Source organism: Ricinus communis, chromosome 3, assembly GCF_019578655.1.
Source record: "Ricinus communis isolate WT05 ecotype wild-type chromosome 3, ASM1957865v1, whole genome shotgun sequence".
In the NCBI taxonomy this organism is placed as follows: domain Eukaryota; kingdom Viridiplantae; phylum Streptophyta; class Magnoliopsida; order Malpighiales; family Euphorbiaceae; genus Ricinus; species Ricinus communis.
Window position 1 is genome coordinate 26,914,265 of NC_063258.1, and position 16,570 is coordinate 26,930,834.

Here is a 16,570-nt window from a genome sequence, read left to right on the forward strand (position 1 = left end):
GTCTGTTTTCCTTTGATCAAAGCATTGATTTCAAAATTGTAAATGGAATGTGCTTTGATAAGATTCAAATTTCTCTTTTTTGGTTTTTCTAGAAAAGGAAAAACAATCTTTGAATCTTTAGCTTTGAAAATGATTCCAGCAGTTGTCACTTTAAAGGGAGTTATCAAATTGATAAACGGAGTCCCTAAGATAACAGTTTGCTGAAGATCCTTTGTAAGAATAAAAACATTCTTTAAAGCAATGTTATTATTAAGAATTACAGTTTTACCGAAGCAATCTTAATTTTTGAAGAATTGGCTGAAGTTAGCCTTTCTTTGGTTTCTTGATGAAACCTTTTAGGAACCAGTTCGCAGTTGATACAATTGAGGTCTGCTCCTGTATCAAACAACGCGATGGTTTCTATCTGGAAATCACCAGGAAAAACAAGCTTTATTTGAATCAAATATTTTCTTGAAGTAATTTCCTTTAAAACATTGATAAAGTTTTCAGGAACATTTTCAGAAACTTCAAGGTTTTGAAAATCATTTTCCTCATCAGAATCAGAATCACTATTCTGTTTGAGGATCAGGCTTTGAAGCAAAACAGAATCATTTTGTTGTTTTTCTTTCAACTCTTTGAGTTCTGTTTTGATGGTTTTAATCTCCTTCTGGAGTTCCTGAACAGTAGGAAGAGGGTTTTTCAACTTCTTCCCTTTGTCCAAAATCATAGTAAGATCATAAGTATTCTTACTAGAAGAAGGAACCAGAGATTCAGTTTTTAAAATCTCTTTTAAAACCTGCTTTTGAATAAGAGGATCACTAATATGCTTTACGTGACCTCAAGAAGAGCTTCTTGTTGCCTAGTGAGCATATTAATGTTCTTAGAAGAGCTCTCCGAATCATCTCGGAACAATCGATTGAGGTTTTGATTTCATCAATTTGAAATTCTTTCTCAACGTTTGAGAACTCCGATTCGGATGAATCAACTAGAAGAGCGAAATCTTTTGCAAAACTTCTTCTTCTATTTGAAGCTCAAGAAGTCTTTTGGAAAACTTACAATACTTCGAAGTATGGCCTTTCTTACCACATTTAATGTCACGACCCCACCCATGGGCCCGTGACCGGCACTAGGGAATGGGTAGGCTTAAGGCCACCGAAACCCATAGTAAGCCTGACACTCACTGATTTAAACAAATCTCATCTCAAATTAATATTATTAAAACCATAAATTATCTTAATAGCTACATTCTACATAAATACTTCGGTCTGCCAGAAAAACTAGGCGGGACCTGAAACTCAGAAAATTTACAACTGATACATCTACTATTACTACTGCGGAGAATCTAAGATTTACCAATTTACATACCAAATCAAATACATCACCCGATGATGAAGGAGTCGGGTTACTTGAATAAGAGTCGCGGAGAACTAAATACGAATCCGAAAAAAACATAAATGGAGACTCGGTCTGAGAGTGAGTTAAAATCAAATAATCTAGGGACTATTGCTTCTTCTCGGATAACATAGATTATTCAAATCGATATCAAACCATACTATAATCATACCCTACTATTTCCTTCACATAAAATATTAATCATTCGAATCAAAATATCAACCATGCACGTAAATACAATCCATATTATAATCATACCATAATAAATAAATAAATGAATAAATAAAAATATATTTTTACTTTTACGAGACGAGTGGCTCAGGTAGAACCCTAAACCCCAAAATCTAGTAGCCATTCGGCTCTCTTAATCCAATAAGATCGGGCGCCCCGAGAGCAATGCTCGACCAGGGACCTTACCTCCACCGGTCACTTAAATATCCAAATAAGAAGTCTAGTAGTCATTCGGCTCTCTTAATCCAATAAGATCGGCGCCCCGAGAGCAATGCTCGACCAGGACCTTACCTCCACCGTCACTTAAATATCCAAATAAGCCGGCGCCCCGAGAGCAATGCTCGACCAGGGACCTTACCTCCAGCAATTTACACAAATCAGCCCAGAGAGCCATACTCGATCAGGGCAAACCCATGAAAATCTTATTACATGTCCATGATCATTACCGTGCGCCGCGTCCGATGTAACCCATCAAAGTGGCATGTTCTACAAGCCACGTTTCCCAATTCGCAATCATCACATGTAATAAATATCATTATCTGATGAACTCATCCAACACATATCGAAATAAAGATTAAAGATTTAAAATAAAACAACGTGCAATTTGTAAGGGGAAAAATAATAACGTTTGTCTTATTATAACATACTAATAATAATATTTATATTATTTCAAATATTAATAATCAAGTGAAATCATTTATTTTGCGATACTAATAATCATATTAAGCACAAATTCTAAATAGCATATTAAAATCGGACTAGCAATAGCGCAAAGATTAAATGACTTTAACTCACAGGGATTGGGCGACCTCCTAGCTCGCTCCGGTGCCTCGGTTGGAGCGAGCCAATGCATGATCATCTAATCACGGAAAACAATTTATCAATACCGAGACAATCCATCATTAATCCTAGGTCTAGACTCCTGGGACCGACTGCCTAAGAATCTCGACTCGGGAGAATTCTCACCGAAAATTGAGAACCTCCCTACAACACGAACATTACCCCCCGTAAAAACGGGTCCAGGACCTGCCAGAAGAACACTTCAAATACTTAACGATTCAAACAATAGGAGTCGGGTCCCCAAACTTCACTATTTCCCGACTCTGCCACACAGCACAAAATACGACTATGGCAGGCCAACTGACAGACAAATATTTTTGACTCACAAAAATCATCAAATACTCAATATAATCCAATAGACACAAATTTAAAATCAAGGATTTCTAAGATCAACGGCCAGAGAAAATTACCGAGACGCTCGGTCGACTCGCCTCCGGCCGCCGGAGTCCGATCAACGATCCGAACACACCATCGAACTCACAACGACGCGTTGATGACGATTCCTGCTTCCGATTTTCCGATCTGACACCCGATCATCCGGAGAGATTTGCGCCGATCTCGACCGTCGATTCGCAAACGAAGCCCGATCGCCACGAAACCAGTGCCATCGCGAAGCTTGAGCTGAGGAGAGTCGGGATACGTCCTCTGATCGTCCATCCTCCGCCGGATCTCGTCAAAACCCAAAACGCCAGTCGCCACCATTTTCTCTCTCCACCGGATCTTCCGCTTCCGGCCACCACCGCCGACACCGCCAAAACAAAGCCGAGGCCGAGAGGAGTCGATCGGCACCAAGATCGGCCGACCACCGAAGCGGCAAGGAAGCTTCGCCATCTTCCTCCTCGCCTCACGGCCAGCCCGGACAGACGGCCAGCCTTCCTCCGGCCTCTCTTTCCCCCGACATCTCTCTTCCTCCCTTCTTCTTCCCCGATTTCTTTCCCTTCAATATCGACATTTGACCCCTGAACTTTTCCTTATTGCAATTTGGTCCCTCAACTTTCTTAATTACTTACAATTTCATCCTGCAGAATTCCAATTTGACCCCCAAACTTCTTTTAGCCTTTCAATTAAGCCCCTAACTATTTAATTTGGGCCAATTGAAAATACACAATTACAAAAATACCCCTCACCGACATATTTATTTACGAAAATACCAAACTCACAAATTTCCATTAAACCCTCACAAAAATAAAATTATACTTTTAATCCTTATTCCAAAATAATACTCCAATTAAATCCTATACACAATTAAATTAAATAATCAATTTCCAACTCAAAATTTAATACTACTAATCAATTATAATACAAATTTTCTCAAAATTCTTTTATAAAAACATCCCTTACAATTTCTATCATAATTTTCCAATATATAATTTTATTTATATAAATATGCATTTGGAAAAATTTGAATAACCAAAATATAATCATTTCTCAAATAGTTTACTTGAATAAAAATAAAGCTAAAATTAACTTAAATAAAAACTCACTATTAAATATATAAAAAAAAATTCCGGGTGTTACATTTAAAGCATGTAATTTTTGAAAAATCTTTTTTAGAATCTTTCTTTGGAAATTTAGAATGAAATTTGGAAGAAGATGGCTTTTTATAGAAATTCTCCTTGCTTTTAGAAGGCTTTCTATATTTGGAAAATCGCTTCTTTTTGAAAGACTTTGAATAAGAATCAACTTTGCATTTCCCTTTGCAATTAGACACGGGCTCTATTGGGTTATACTCAAACTGGTTATAGAAACTACCTAGTTCCTGCCTAGTCTTTTTCATTTCCCATTTGAGCTGTCTTTGAAGCTTAAGGTCATGACAAATCTTTAAACCTTCTTTCTGGGTTAGACTAACTAACTCACCATAAGTGTAGAAATCATAAGAGATTTGACCGTTATGGGCTTCTCTTATGGTATTCCTAACTCTTTCACCTAAAATCTTAGGTAAACCGACTAAGAACTTTTCTTTCCAGAAAGGTTGGCTAGAATCTTCCCTAAGCATGACTCTGGTTAGGAAAGTGTCTTTGTAACTTTGGAAATTGCTAAGCTTCACGGTAAGGTTGCTAAGGAGCTCGGCATTTTTGTCTTTGAAGCGGAGAAGGGTCTCCTATGAAATGTAAGGAAATAGTGAGGATTAGAGTTGACACCGCATCCTCAATCGGATTTCCTATTTCATCTAGAATGGGAGTTCCTTCTATCATGGTTTGGATAGCACCTAGGATTTGGAGTTCTTTGTGCTTGAGTGAGATGATAATCCCACCACCCTTTAAGGCCGACCGGAAAATCCAGTATCGGAGCTCGAAGAATGGCTCTATCGGAGGTACCACTTTGGGTTTTGTAGGCATTGGGCCGCCATGGTCATCCTGTTGCAAGAGACCAAGGATGTTGTACTCGGACATTCCATCTATATTCCATTCATGGGACGGAGGAGGCATTGAATCTAGACTGGGTTAGGATGTTGTTCCTATTTTCAATTCCTAGATCTGGAGCAGTACTCCTAGGAGTATTCCAGGTCAATCTAGGGGCTTGGATTCCCAATCTGTTGATATTGAAGGGTTTTGGAATGGGGCTTTCAAGCTCTGAATCGTTAGACTCATCGCTTTGGGCTTGTCCTATAGCACTGATATTCCTACTACTTTGAGGAGTATCTGGTACTAGGTTTTTGGACGACTCAGAGGTTGCTAATCTACTTAGTTGTTCTCTGACTGCTTTGGCAAACTCAGTTTGCTTTTGGAAATGGTCTTGGCTCGGCTTTGTAAGCTGATAAGGCTTAAAAACTAGGTTTTTAAGCTTTTCTGACTGGTTCGACTCTTTTGGTTGACCAGTACTAGGGATTGGAGATGTCACCACTACAGGGGGATTTTGAATCTGGTTTTCTATTCTAACCAGTTGCTTTCCTATAGTGTTTAGGCAGGTGTTCGAATAATTGTTCTGTTGAACAATGTTCTTGACATTCTTTTCAAGGTCTTCGCCTACCAGTTTGTAAGGTGTTGCCTCTATCTCACTCTCTCCATAAGGAATGGTTATCTTCCTAAGGGGAGGATGTTCAGACTGGACAGTTAGGTTTTCTCCTACCTTCCACTCAGGGGCTTTGTTCCTTACTGTGACAGGACTAATGGACTTATCCTTAAAGGGATAAAGGATACCATTTTCTTTGCAGTAAATTTGAAACCAATCAAAAAATTTGATTTGGGCTTTGTTTTGAATGCAAAATTGATAGTATTTTTCCTGAATACTATCTTTTTCTTTTAAAAAATTCTTAAAAAACCAAAGTTTCTTAAGATGGTTTTTCTTTGAATAGAAATCTTCATGCAAGAGTTTTTTATCAATTTCAAACTCTTTTGAAATCATGTTGATCTCTGCTTCAAGGTTTTGGGTAATGGCTGATGGTGATGGTGAAGATGGGGTAGAGGTTATCTCTATATCTTCGTCATCTTTCTTTGGATCAGTATAGACTGGTCTAGGGATGTTGCTTTGGTAATCAACATTCTGAAGTGTATTTGGAACATCAGATGTTAAAAATCTGGGTTGAGTTTGAGATGGAATTGGTTCTTTGTAAGGAGCATAGATAACAGAAGGAATTTTGGATACCCTTCCAATATCTATGGTCGAGGTTGAAGAACCATCATCAGAAAATCTAGAGAAAGTTGACTTTCTGTTGAATGTGATCTTTACCTTTCCATCTGGATATTAGGCTATGTGTTTAAGGTTTGTATAATTTGATAATATTATTATATGATGTTATTATTAGTATTTTTTTAATTTAAATTTTTTTAACAGTAGATGAATTACAACTAAGAGACCAATTAACAAACATTGACTGTTTTGAAACAAGCAAACATCAACTTTAGTTAGCATGAAAGATTCATATACTGTAGTTGAGAAGGTTATATCAAGTTGCCATGGATGAAGATACAATATACCAACAATAAAAATTGCAAATAAATATTTTGACAAAGAAGAAAACAATTTCTAACCCTTGATAATGTCTATTGGATATTGTTGAGGAATCTTAGCTTATGTGGCAACTGACAAGGAAATATTATTTATCAAGCAATAATGTATATTGCCCTTGTAGTCACTTAATTAGTTTATGGTGGTCCAATTTTGGGTTATATATATATATATATATATATATATATACATTGAGCTATAAATAAGGAGAATGACCAAGTTGAGATCCCCTATTTCAGCAACCCAAGTTTTTAAATACGTTCATACAAGAAATATAATTAAGGAGAAAACAGCTAAAACTGTTTTATATACGTTGCTATAACAAGAGACAAGCAAAGAGACGATTTTATCTGAACACTTCTGTAAAGACAATCATATATATATTATCCTTTAAGCACCTACACAATTGAAAGAGACTGCGTGAAGACAAAGTCATACTTTTAATTTCTATTTATTTTCATATCATTTATAAATTGATTTGGGTGATAGGTGTCTAATTAGATAGCAGGATTCTTTAATCAACTAAAATTTTAATTAGACTGTTCAAAAATTTAAATTTTGATACACACAAATTGGCTTTATAAATGCTCAATTTTATTTGTTTGATAGGAATTTTTCAACTATTATATAAGTGAAAAATCGCTCGGTGAATTTATTGAATAAGCGGTGATATATATCAAGTTTGAAGAATAATTTTTTTAATTTAAATTTTTAATATTTTTTTGGAAAGTTTTATAAGTTAACAGCAGAAACATCATAAGAGCTCAATTCCAACTTCTGCATTAAGAGATAAGAAATTAATGCACCAGAATAGTTTAAAAGCAAACATATACCACATCAATACATAACAAGACTCATCGGCTTGATAACCTAGCGGGTGAAGTGGTTTTATAAAGTTACAAAAGTGTTAATCCAAATTATAGCCCTATAAAACCATCTTATCATGTTTTTGATTGAATTCTTTCACTTAGCTCTGAGATCAGTGTTGCAGTGACAGATTCCTACTATGCCGAGCAAAAGTAGCTACCACTGATGCCACTCTCGCCGTTTGTTAAAATATATATCACAATACATCATAGACTTCATGGACACCTGAAGGCTGACCGTCATTGATATCTTTTTCAACAGCAGAGAGCAGTTGTATATCTTCGGACAGTAGCTTTGCTTCTTTAAGATCATTTGAGAGTAAAATTTGCAAGGATGACAGCAACATGATGATCCCAAGAAAGAACAAGAAAAATCAATCTATATCAGTATATCACTGTTTCTTGTTAAAATATGATTATCTCTTCTTTCTAACTTAAGATTTCTTGCAAGTCACCTTCAATTTCCTGAACTTTCGCAGTAAGTAAGCACTGTGGAATCGCAAATGTCCACCATAGATAGCATCTGTGCAGTATATTAAAAGTCGTGGACGCAAACATGAAAGGTCCTAAAAGTTTAAAATATTCATTTTCCAGACAAAACAATAAAAGGTTAGATAACCAAACAAGCAGCGTGATGGCGGCAAGAATAAGGAAGTTCTCTACTAGCGACAGGTATTAAACCAGTAGTCACGCCGGAAAATGTGTGGTTACACTTGCGCCAATTCAATGATTGATAAATATATAATAACCTATAACATAGTCAACAGGATTGCAGTAGATAAGTGCAAATTTTTTTTTCTTTTTCTTTTCCTGAGCAAATAATTAACAATTGTTTCATTCAGCCAATTAATTAAACTTAGGGAGTTCTCTTCTTCTTTTTTTCCTTGAATTTGTTGATATAATCAATCATATATACAAAAACAGAATTATAAACTTGTAACTTACTATTGATCTAGTAATAATAGAGACAAGTTAAGCTATTAACAATATTTTTATTATCGACCCATTGGCTCCAACTTGATTATTAATAAAATCTATTTGTCATGAAAAAAAGCATTAATCTTTCATGATGCATGGAATATATATATATATATATATGATGAGTTTAAGGGTCCAAATAGACAGGATAAATTTTTGTATTTATCCACCTCCCTCGTTACCAAATCAGTAGGATAGGAGTGTGCCGTTTTTCCGTAGCCTGAGGAGGGAAAGAAAAAAGTTGTCAATTAGTAATTCAATTTATGTGTTTGTATTCAATTTTAGGTGCCGAGTTTAGCAGGACACTGTTAAATAGTAGAGATGGATTCTACAGTAGCTGAACTTAAGGACAGCGTTAAGGCTATGAGGTCCATCAATGAAAAGCAAGAGAAAAGAGTAAGATATCTTGAAACAAGATCGACGCAACTAGCCATCTTCTACATTCTGTTTCAAGTTGCGATTCTCCTGTCTATTTCTAAACCCTCATCCATCTCCTGCAATATACGGTGGATTCCATTTTCTCTATCGTTGCTTGTTGCTGTTATCTTTTGCCTGACATTTTCCAGCACCGTCACAAAATGGGCGGGAACAAAGTTTGCATATGAGCAGAACTTGGTAGAAGAGAGCTTTCTTTTTTACAAAATCACTTTGGCTCAGCACAACCAATTGAAGCCTGAGGGATCAAGCGACCAACAGAATTCGAACATCCTCCAGGAGCAGGAACAGCAGCTACTCAAGCCTGATATGCTGAAAGTGTACATGCGGCGGGCTTATATTTATGTTACAGCTTTTGTGTTAATTGCTTACACAGGTGTGATTTTACAAGCCTGTCGTTCAATTCCCTGTGATGACCGTGTTTAGTCGAAGTTGTAGCTACAGGTATTACTCTGTATTCCAACTCTCTCTCCCTATCCTTCTGACTATACCTCTCCCCACTCTCAAACCTGACAGATGTTTACTTTAGTAACTTGCATATACTCATCCCAAATTTTATAGGACTACTTAGTAATGAGTTAATAAGTCGGACTAATTATTTAAATAATTACTCAATTTTATATTTAATTTCTCCTTAATTATAAATTTTATTTTAGTAATTTAATTTTAATATTTTTAATTAATTATTTTTATAATCAATCATTTAACTTTAATAGTTCAATAATTGACTCTCTTTGTAAATAAATCGTAAAAAAAAGTCAATAAAAACATAATTAAGAGAGAAATTTAATATATGTCAATCTCTTATTAATTGATAAAATTATTAAATGAAATGAAATAAATTAAAATTTTATGATCAATACAAAATTAATAATGATATAAAAATTATAAAAATTCATTTTCTATTTGAGTTTATATTGTGACAGACAAGCTAGAATCTTTCTAGTTAACATGATATCAAATTTTGCATGTTGTTGTATCAAATCGCTGATCTAAGATTCAATCTGCCAGTCAACTCTTATATATTTTTGTGTGTGCTGATCTCGCAGGTGTATTGGGAGTTCTTTAAGCTGGGTCTTATTATAGTCTGGCACTTTGTTCGTAGAGGGTGAGTTGCTCTGCAAAATACTTATATCTACTCATCTGATTGTCTGCCCTACCTTGTTGATGTGTGTCAATTTGATCTTGTAAATGTGTTTAGTGTTTTTGCTTTCCGTTATCAAAGAAAAACAAGACTAAAATTGTCGGATATATATTTATGTGTATGCAGATATTGTTATTGCTGAGTAATTATGTCCAAGTAAAGGCATTTTGTTCAGTTCCTGACTCAATCGAGAAAACTTTTATGAACATCCCGAGTAATGACCAGCTCGGTCCGAAGGTGACGGATCGATATTATCACAATCTAATTATGAATAGCTTAAAATCTAAGAAATATTTAGACGATTGCTTCTCTCTCTCTCTCTCTCTCTCTCTCTCTCTCTCTCTCTCAAGAATTTGTATGAAAATCAATTCTTGAGTTTGGACCAGCCGTGCCACTTTTCCACAGTTAAAGCCCTTTAAATGTCATCTCTCTCAGACTGTCCCAACTATTTTCAGAAAAATGGAGGAAAAGGGTCACTATAGCTTCCTAAAAATACATTCTACGGAATTTTCTTAGCTAATAACCCGAACAAGGGTCATGGAACAGGCTAAACGTTAGCCAAACAAGAATTCTTACAAGTACTAAAAAATTTAATCAACATATTGCGAACTAATGTAAAATAGATATGTTTTGCAGGTACAAGGAGAAAAATTAGACACCAAGTATATAAGTCTTTCATATAACCAAAGCATGACATAATATTCAAAAGAGCACAACAATATGAGTTCAAAAGATTCAGGGAACAACAATATAGTATCATAAGCACAAGCGCAGAATCCCCCAAGATAGAGGTGCTAATTTCAACTCAGGTTCTGCAAAAAGAAGGCCTGCGAAGTGAAAAAAGCAAGGCATCTCTTAATACAATGAAGACAAAATTTGAGGAACAGGAATCAAGAATAAATAACAGAAGCGCGGCTATGTTTTAGAGTGAGCATGGATGAAAAGTAAGGATAAAAATTCCTGTACTATGAAAGCTGAATAACCTTTCTGCTGGCCAGCTGTGGATTGTGTATAATAGATACAGTAATTACTATTTACCTCCTCCATTGTAACCTATCATACTAATAGGTTTCTGATATTTAAAAAACATATTTTAATTTTTCATTAGTTTATCATATTGGATTAAATATTTATTCTATTAAATTGTCTATTAACCAACTAAGAATTTAAAAGCTTATCCAAGAAATTTCCTGTAAGCTAAAGTATTAGATTTATCCATAAAAGCCCATTTCTACCAATCTCTCTCTTTCTTCCATTTTTCTATTTCCACATTTCTGCACTACCAGCCATTACTATTCATCATCATCTCTATCACTATCCGAAATCTCACCTTTTGGTTTCTCATATGAATTCTCGTAAAACAAATCAAAGAAAAAGGAAAAAAGAAAAGAAAATCAGTACCCGGACTGATCCTACCTTTTTTAAGTCACTAACAATTGGAAGCTAAAGGGATTGTGTGAAGTCTTGTGGGTTTTATATTTGTAATAAAGATTTATAATCTCTGAAAAAAGAACTTCTTTCTCGTGGTTTAGTGTAATATGATAAAATAATTTATATATATATAAATGGTTACTAATATAATAGATTAAAACAGATGAAGTTTCTCCTTATGCATTTTACATGAATCGGAGAGATTAAAAGTCTTACATTTTCCGATTGGTATTTCATGAATAATTATGAATGCGACACAAGCGCTCGTATAAGAGATTTCTTGTCTTGTAGATTGGTGCCCTATCGGCTAAACAAGTTAATGGACCGATAGCAAACTACTGCAGATGATATCCTTATAATTGTTTCAAAATGCCAACTAATTAAGATCCTTGAACCCTCCTGCCAGGAACCCATCATGATGATGATATCAACTAGTATTAACCATTAATAAAACACACTTCTGAAAAGAAGGGGAAAAAAAAAAACCATTAAAAAGAACATAGATATAGAATTGAATCAATCCATCTGTCCCTCAAAAACTTCAAACAATTAGTACTATGTGTCTATAGGCTTAACGAAATATACAAGTCTCTTGCATACGTTAGGGAATAGTATCTTTAGATTTTCACTGTAAGAAAAAAAGTTGGAAAAGAATGAATATACCCGGGGTTCAGTAATGATCATAAGTCATATGATCTTTTCATCCTGCCTTCCTTGGGAATATCTTCTAAGAAGCCATCCCAAGCCCCTAGATATATTAAAAGAAAAATACGCAGGCAAAAACACAAAAATGAGAAAACAAATACAAATATAGTACAGGCTATCTCAATCAATCTCAAAAGAATCGTAATAGTAAAGAAAAAAGAAAGATTAAAGAACAAGTAAAGAATCATATGGTGGAGAGAAATAACCTGAGCCTGCCGAAATCCGTCAGTCTAGCTCTCACTCCTCTAATAACCAAGCAACCAGTGTCGGGTTCAACACTGAATATGAGTCTTGAGAAGTGAACAAAATGTTGTGGGTTCAAGACTTCTCCACTATCATCTCCATTAATAAAGATCTTCAAGACAGTAGCCCTTCCTGACAGAATACTGCGATCGTGAAAGTATGTTGCAGGAATATTCAGGTGGCCAGATATTGGAATTTCGATCACGCGATCATAATTTCCTGCCGGGGCGTAACGACGGCTTTCTTTGATCTCAATCCGATGGTCTCCCTCGCTTACTAACTCAGTCTCCCTGTAGAGTAAATTTAGCATGCTCTCTGCGAGGAAAATCTTGGTTTTGTTTATTTTTTTAAAAAAAAACTGGGTTTTTTTGCAAGGTTAGCCCCTTTCTCCAGATCTTTCAATTTTTATCATAATAATAAAAGGGAAAAAATTAAAAATTAAAAAAAAAAAAAGAAGGAAAGAAAGAAAGAAGAAAATGAGCCGATTTGGCAAAAGTCTATTGAAGGAGGTCGGCTCTTTAAATGTGTACATAGATGTTTAGCATTTTCCTAAAAGTAAATTGTGTTGTGCAGTAGTGTGAAAACTGGTAGTACATATTATTCGTCCTCATAGTAGTATATACCCAAGAATCGGTCACACATGGTGGGCAGCAAGTATTCTCGAACACATATAAATCATATTCACATTTAAAGGATGAAAATAAATTAAAATATATATACACATATTGAACTATGAGACATATGATATAAGATATAAATAATTATACTTTTTAATATGATTCTTCTTGACTAAGCTACCTATAATTTCTTTCTAGAATTCTCCCAACCTCTAGATTGTTCTTTTTTTTTTTTTCCTTTTCTAGATGATCTATAAGTAAAATCAACTGGACCTATTAGGGTTTAAGATTCATTTTCTTTTAGAAAGCATTCTTAAAAGGGTTTTTAACAGTCTGACCATGGGAGTTTTAACTTAATCATACAAGGGGAATAAAAGAAGTTCGAGCTAATATAAATACTGAAATACAAAGGAACTTTAGCTAGATAAATATGTCACTTGGAACAAATTGCATAAATGTTCAATAATTTTAGAACTTGTGAAATATAGATCAACATTTAAATTCAAAGCCATAAATCCATAAATATGACATGCTAATTAATTGAGGTAGACGATCCTGTGACTGCATCGTGACACTAACCAGGGCAAGTTTAAGTGTAATCATTAACTAATAAAAGAAAAATCAAACTGCCCTTCCATTAAGAATATTCCAACACTACTTTCTCTATCCCTTAATAATTAAATTTCTATTTTCTTAATTTGTTTTTAATGATATATGTATTTCAGCAATACACTTTCTCCCTCCTTATTTAAGGAAAAAGAATGTGGCTAAATCTCAAATGGGAGTTTAATTTCAGTAAAATTAATTAATAAAAATAGAATAATTAAAATAAAAAATATAACATATTACTTCTTTATTAATAAAATAACTGAATTATAACTAAATCTCAAATTGAATAATTAAAATAAAAAATACAATTTTATAAAATAATTAAATAAAAAATTTAATAACCATTTATATTATTACTTATACTTTAATAAAGGCGGCACCCAAAACATTGCAAGCTTAGATTTTTTATATCAACTGCCAAAATGAGAGAGCTGTAATGTCCTTTCCAATCAACAGAAGAGAGACAGCACTTTCTCGTATTAAATTTACAAAACTGCATGGGAAAACTTTCTTTTTTCTGAAAAAAGAAAAGGACATTTCATTCACAAATAAGACCAAAGAAAGGCACATCAGCCGTTACATGTTGGGATAAACTTGGTGGACAACAATCAAACCACCAACTGCACACTGCAATTGCTCTCTTGAACTCAACAAGTCCATTACAATTTTGGAATCAGAGCATAATAATACTCGTTGCAAAAACCCAGGTCTTTGGCAAGCAGAAGGCCTTCATATATAGCAGCAGCTTCAGCTGCTGATGGAGATAATTGAGCATTAAATCTCTTCCCTCTGCCCCCACATACAACACCAAATCTGTCTCAGATTACTGTTCCTAAGCCAATAGTTCCTCGACTGAAATCTGTTGCAGCATCTGTTGTAACTAAATGCATTTGAGACAACAAATTTGGCCAGGGAAGCTCTTTGCAGTTACCCTTAGAGATCTGTTTTAAATGATTTGCTGCACTCCAGTCATACAAATAATTATGGATATAATTTACCAAATCCATGCTGCTCGGAATTCGACCGCCAAAAACTGTAGTATTTCGAACCTTCCATATCTGCCACAACATCAGCATTAAAATTTAAAGTTGATGCATAGGGACATGCTGCTTAATAAGTAAAAAGCAGCCCACCAAATCCCTTTCATCTAGCAAATTCTTTAAATGCAAGAGTCCAGCCTCTTCCCAAAAGCACGTAACTTGGTCACAGTCCCAAAAAAACATGGCTTAAAGCTTCAGTTTCAAAATTACAACAAGGACAAGTCTGGTCATCTAAAACATGTTTATGATGCAGAACAACTCTACTAGGCAACCATCCCTTACATTACCTCCACATAAAAACTCTTAATCCTTAAGGCAGAATTTTAAAATGAATTTTATCAATCACGTCATATATAAATAATATTAATAAAAAATAAATTAATATTAATTAATAATATCAAATAACCTCTGGTAATTAATCTTAAAATTTAGTAGTTTGAATAGCTAGCTAATTAGAAATTAACCAAAATGAAAGGACAAAGATGTTACTATTTTGTTAAATTAACTTTTTTTTTAATAATGATATAAATAGTCATTAAATTTTACACATAATTTTATTTTATTTCGTTTTAGTCATCTAATTTTAATTTTATTTCAATTTAGTCATTTTATAAATAAAAGATCACATGGTAAGAACAACTAATAAAAAAAAGTAATTAAATAAAAAAAATATATGTCAATTTTTTTATTAGCAAATGAACTAAATTTTAAATAAAATTAAAGTTAAATGATTGAAATAAATTAAAATTTTGGAACGAAAATAAAACTAAATGAGAATTTTAGGTACATTTATATTACTGCTAGTGCCGGTTCTACTATGACAACCCCTTGTATCCTTTATCTAACAGAAATGTTCACTGTATTTTTCTTATTCTAAATCTTTCTCAGGTCCTTTCGAAAATGATTCAGATCGGCCAACCATTATAGTAACCATTGGACCAATTTTGGGGAGACTGTATTGTCAAAAAATGCGCAATTGAGTTAACATCAAATGGTAAGGGAATCTTCATGAAAAGTAGTATAAAATAAGCTTCAAGAGGGATATTTATTAGGTATGACAGTAAACTATTAGTTTTCCCGTTGGTAGGGAGACCGTTGTGAATTGACTTCTATAACTATAATGTAATTGCAATTTTCTGACTTTTAAATTATATTATTTTATCTCACAAATGCAATATGTTTGACATTCGAATTTGACCAATCAGAATATTCATTCCACTTCATTCATTTCGTGTGAAATGAAGTCGCCAATAATATATTTTTAATGAATATTTTAAATTCAGAAAAATCAACTCTAAATTTTCCATCATGAAAGGGATATGTTTATCTGAAAAAACAATCACGAGGCGAAAAAATAGAGGTCTGTCTTGATTTTAATAAAGAAATTAAGAATATAGTAGTGTTTTTAAAAAGAATAAAAAAGAATAATTTTTTTATTATTGTTAGTAGAATGATCAAATCCTGAAATTCTAAACCTGTCTCAGAGATGTGAGAGACATCTTATTACAAAGCACATAAGTTTACTTATATAGCAAACATAAAATCCTAAATGGTTAAACATAAAATAAAAGTAGATAATTTTTTAATTATCACAAATTAAAAAAGTTATATCCCAATTATCTCAAAATAATTAGTGATAATCTTCCTTAAAAAAGGATATTTTATTTTCTAATAATTATTTAGTAACTAAAATGGAAAAACACTCAAAAATCATAAATAAGCTATCATAAGAAAGATAGTCAATTTTATGAAAATAGGGCATCAATATTAAAAAAAAAATCCAATATTAACCAAAAAGATAGAAGGTAAAACTCCAAATTAGTTGTTGAGTGATTTCAAGATTTACCTCTGGAAGGTGACATAATAATTTATTGTAGTTTACTGTGAGGGTACGGATGTGATACATGATTACCTAATTTTACTCGTAGCATTGCAAAACACTTATAGTCTGCTCATTTAGGATACCAGTGGAGCATCCACATCCTCATGTATTTGAGTATTATATGTTCTTCTCGTATGCTTCAGGAAAAAGAAAAAAAAAAAAAGAAGATAGAAAAAAGAAAAAGACGCCAACAATTTCAGGGTACTGGAACAAAAAAGAAAAAAAGGAAA

The 16,570-nt window shown here is 33.7% G+C and overlaps 1 long non-coding RNA gene and 1 other non-coding gene across 2 annotated transcripts; one reads left to right on the forward strand and one right to left on the reverse strand.

Moving 5' to 3' along the window:
* The first annotated feature begins 9,712 nt into the window (after window positions 1–9,712).
* On the forward strand, window positions 9,713–10,928 carry LOC112533962. Its single transcript, XR_003078286.2, has 2 exons — window positions 9,713–9,777; window positions 10,450–10,928. It is a non-coding gene; the product is annotated as an uncharacterized LOC112533962 (long non-coding RNA).
* Window positions 10,396–13,056, reverse strand: LOC8284830. The gene is made up of 3 exons (XR_003078285.2): window positions 12,156–13,056; window positions 11,908–11,992; window positions 10,396–10,640 (listed from the first exon to the last, which is right to left on the reverse strand). It is a non-coding gene; the product is annotated as an uncharacterized LOC8284830 (transcript).
* Between the last annotated feature and the right edge of the window lie 3,514 nt (window positions 13,057–16,570).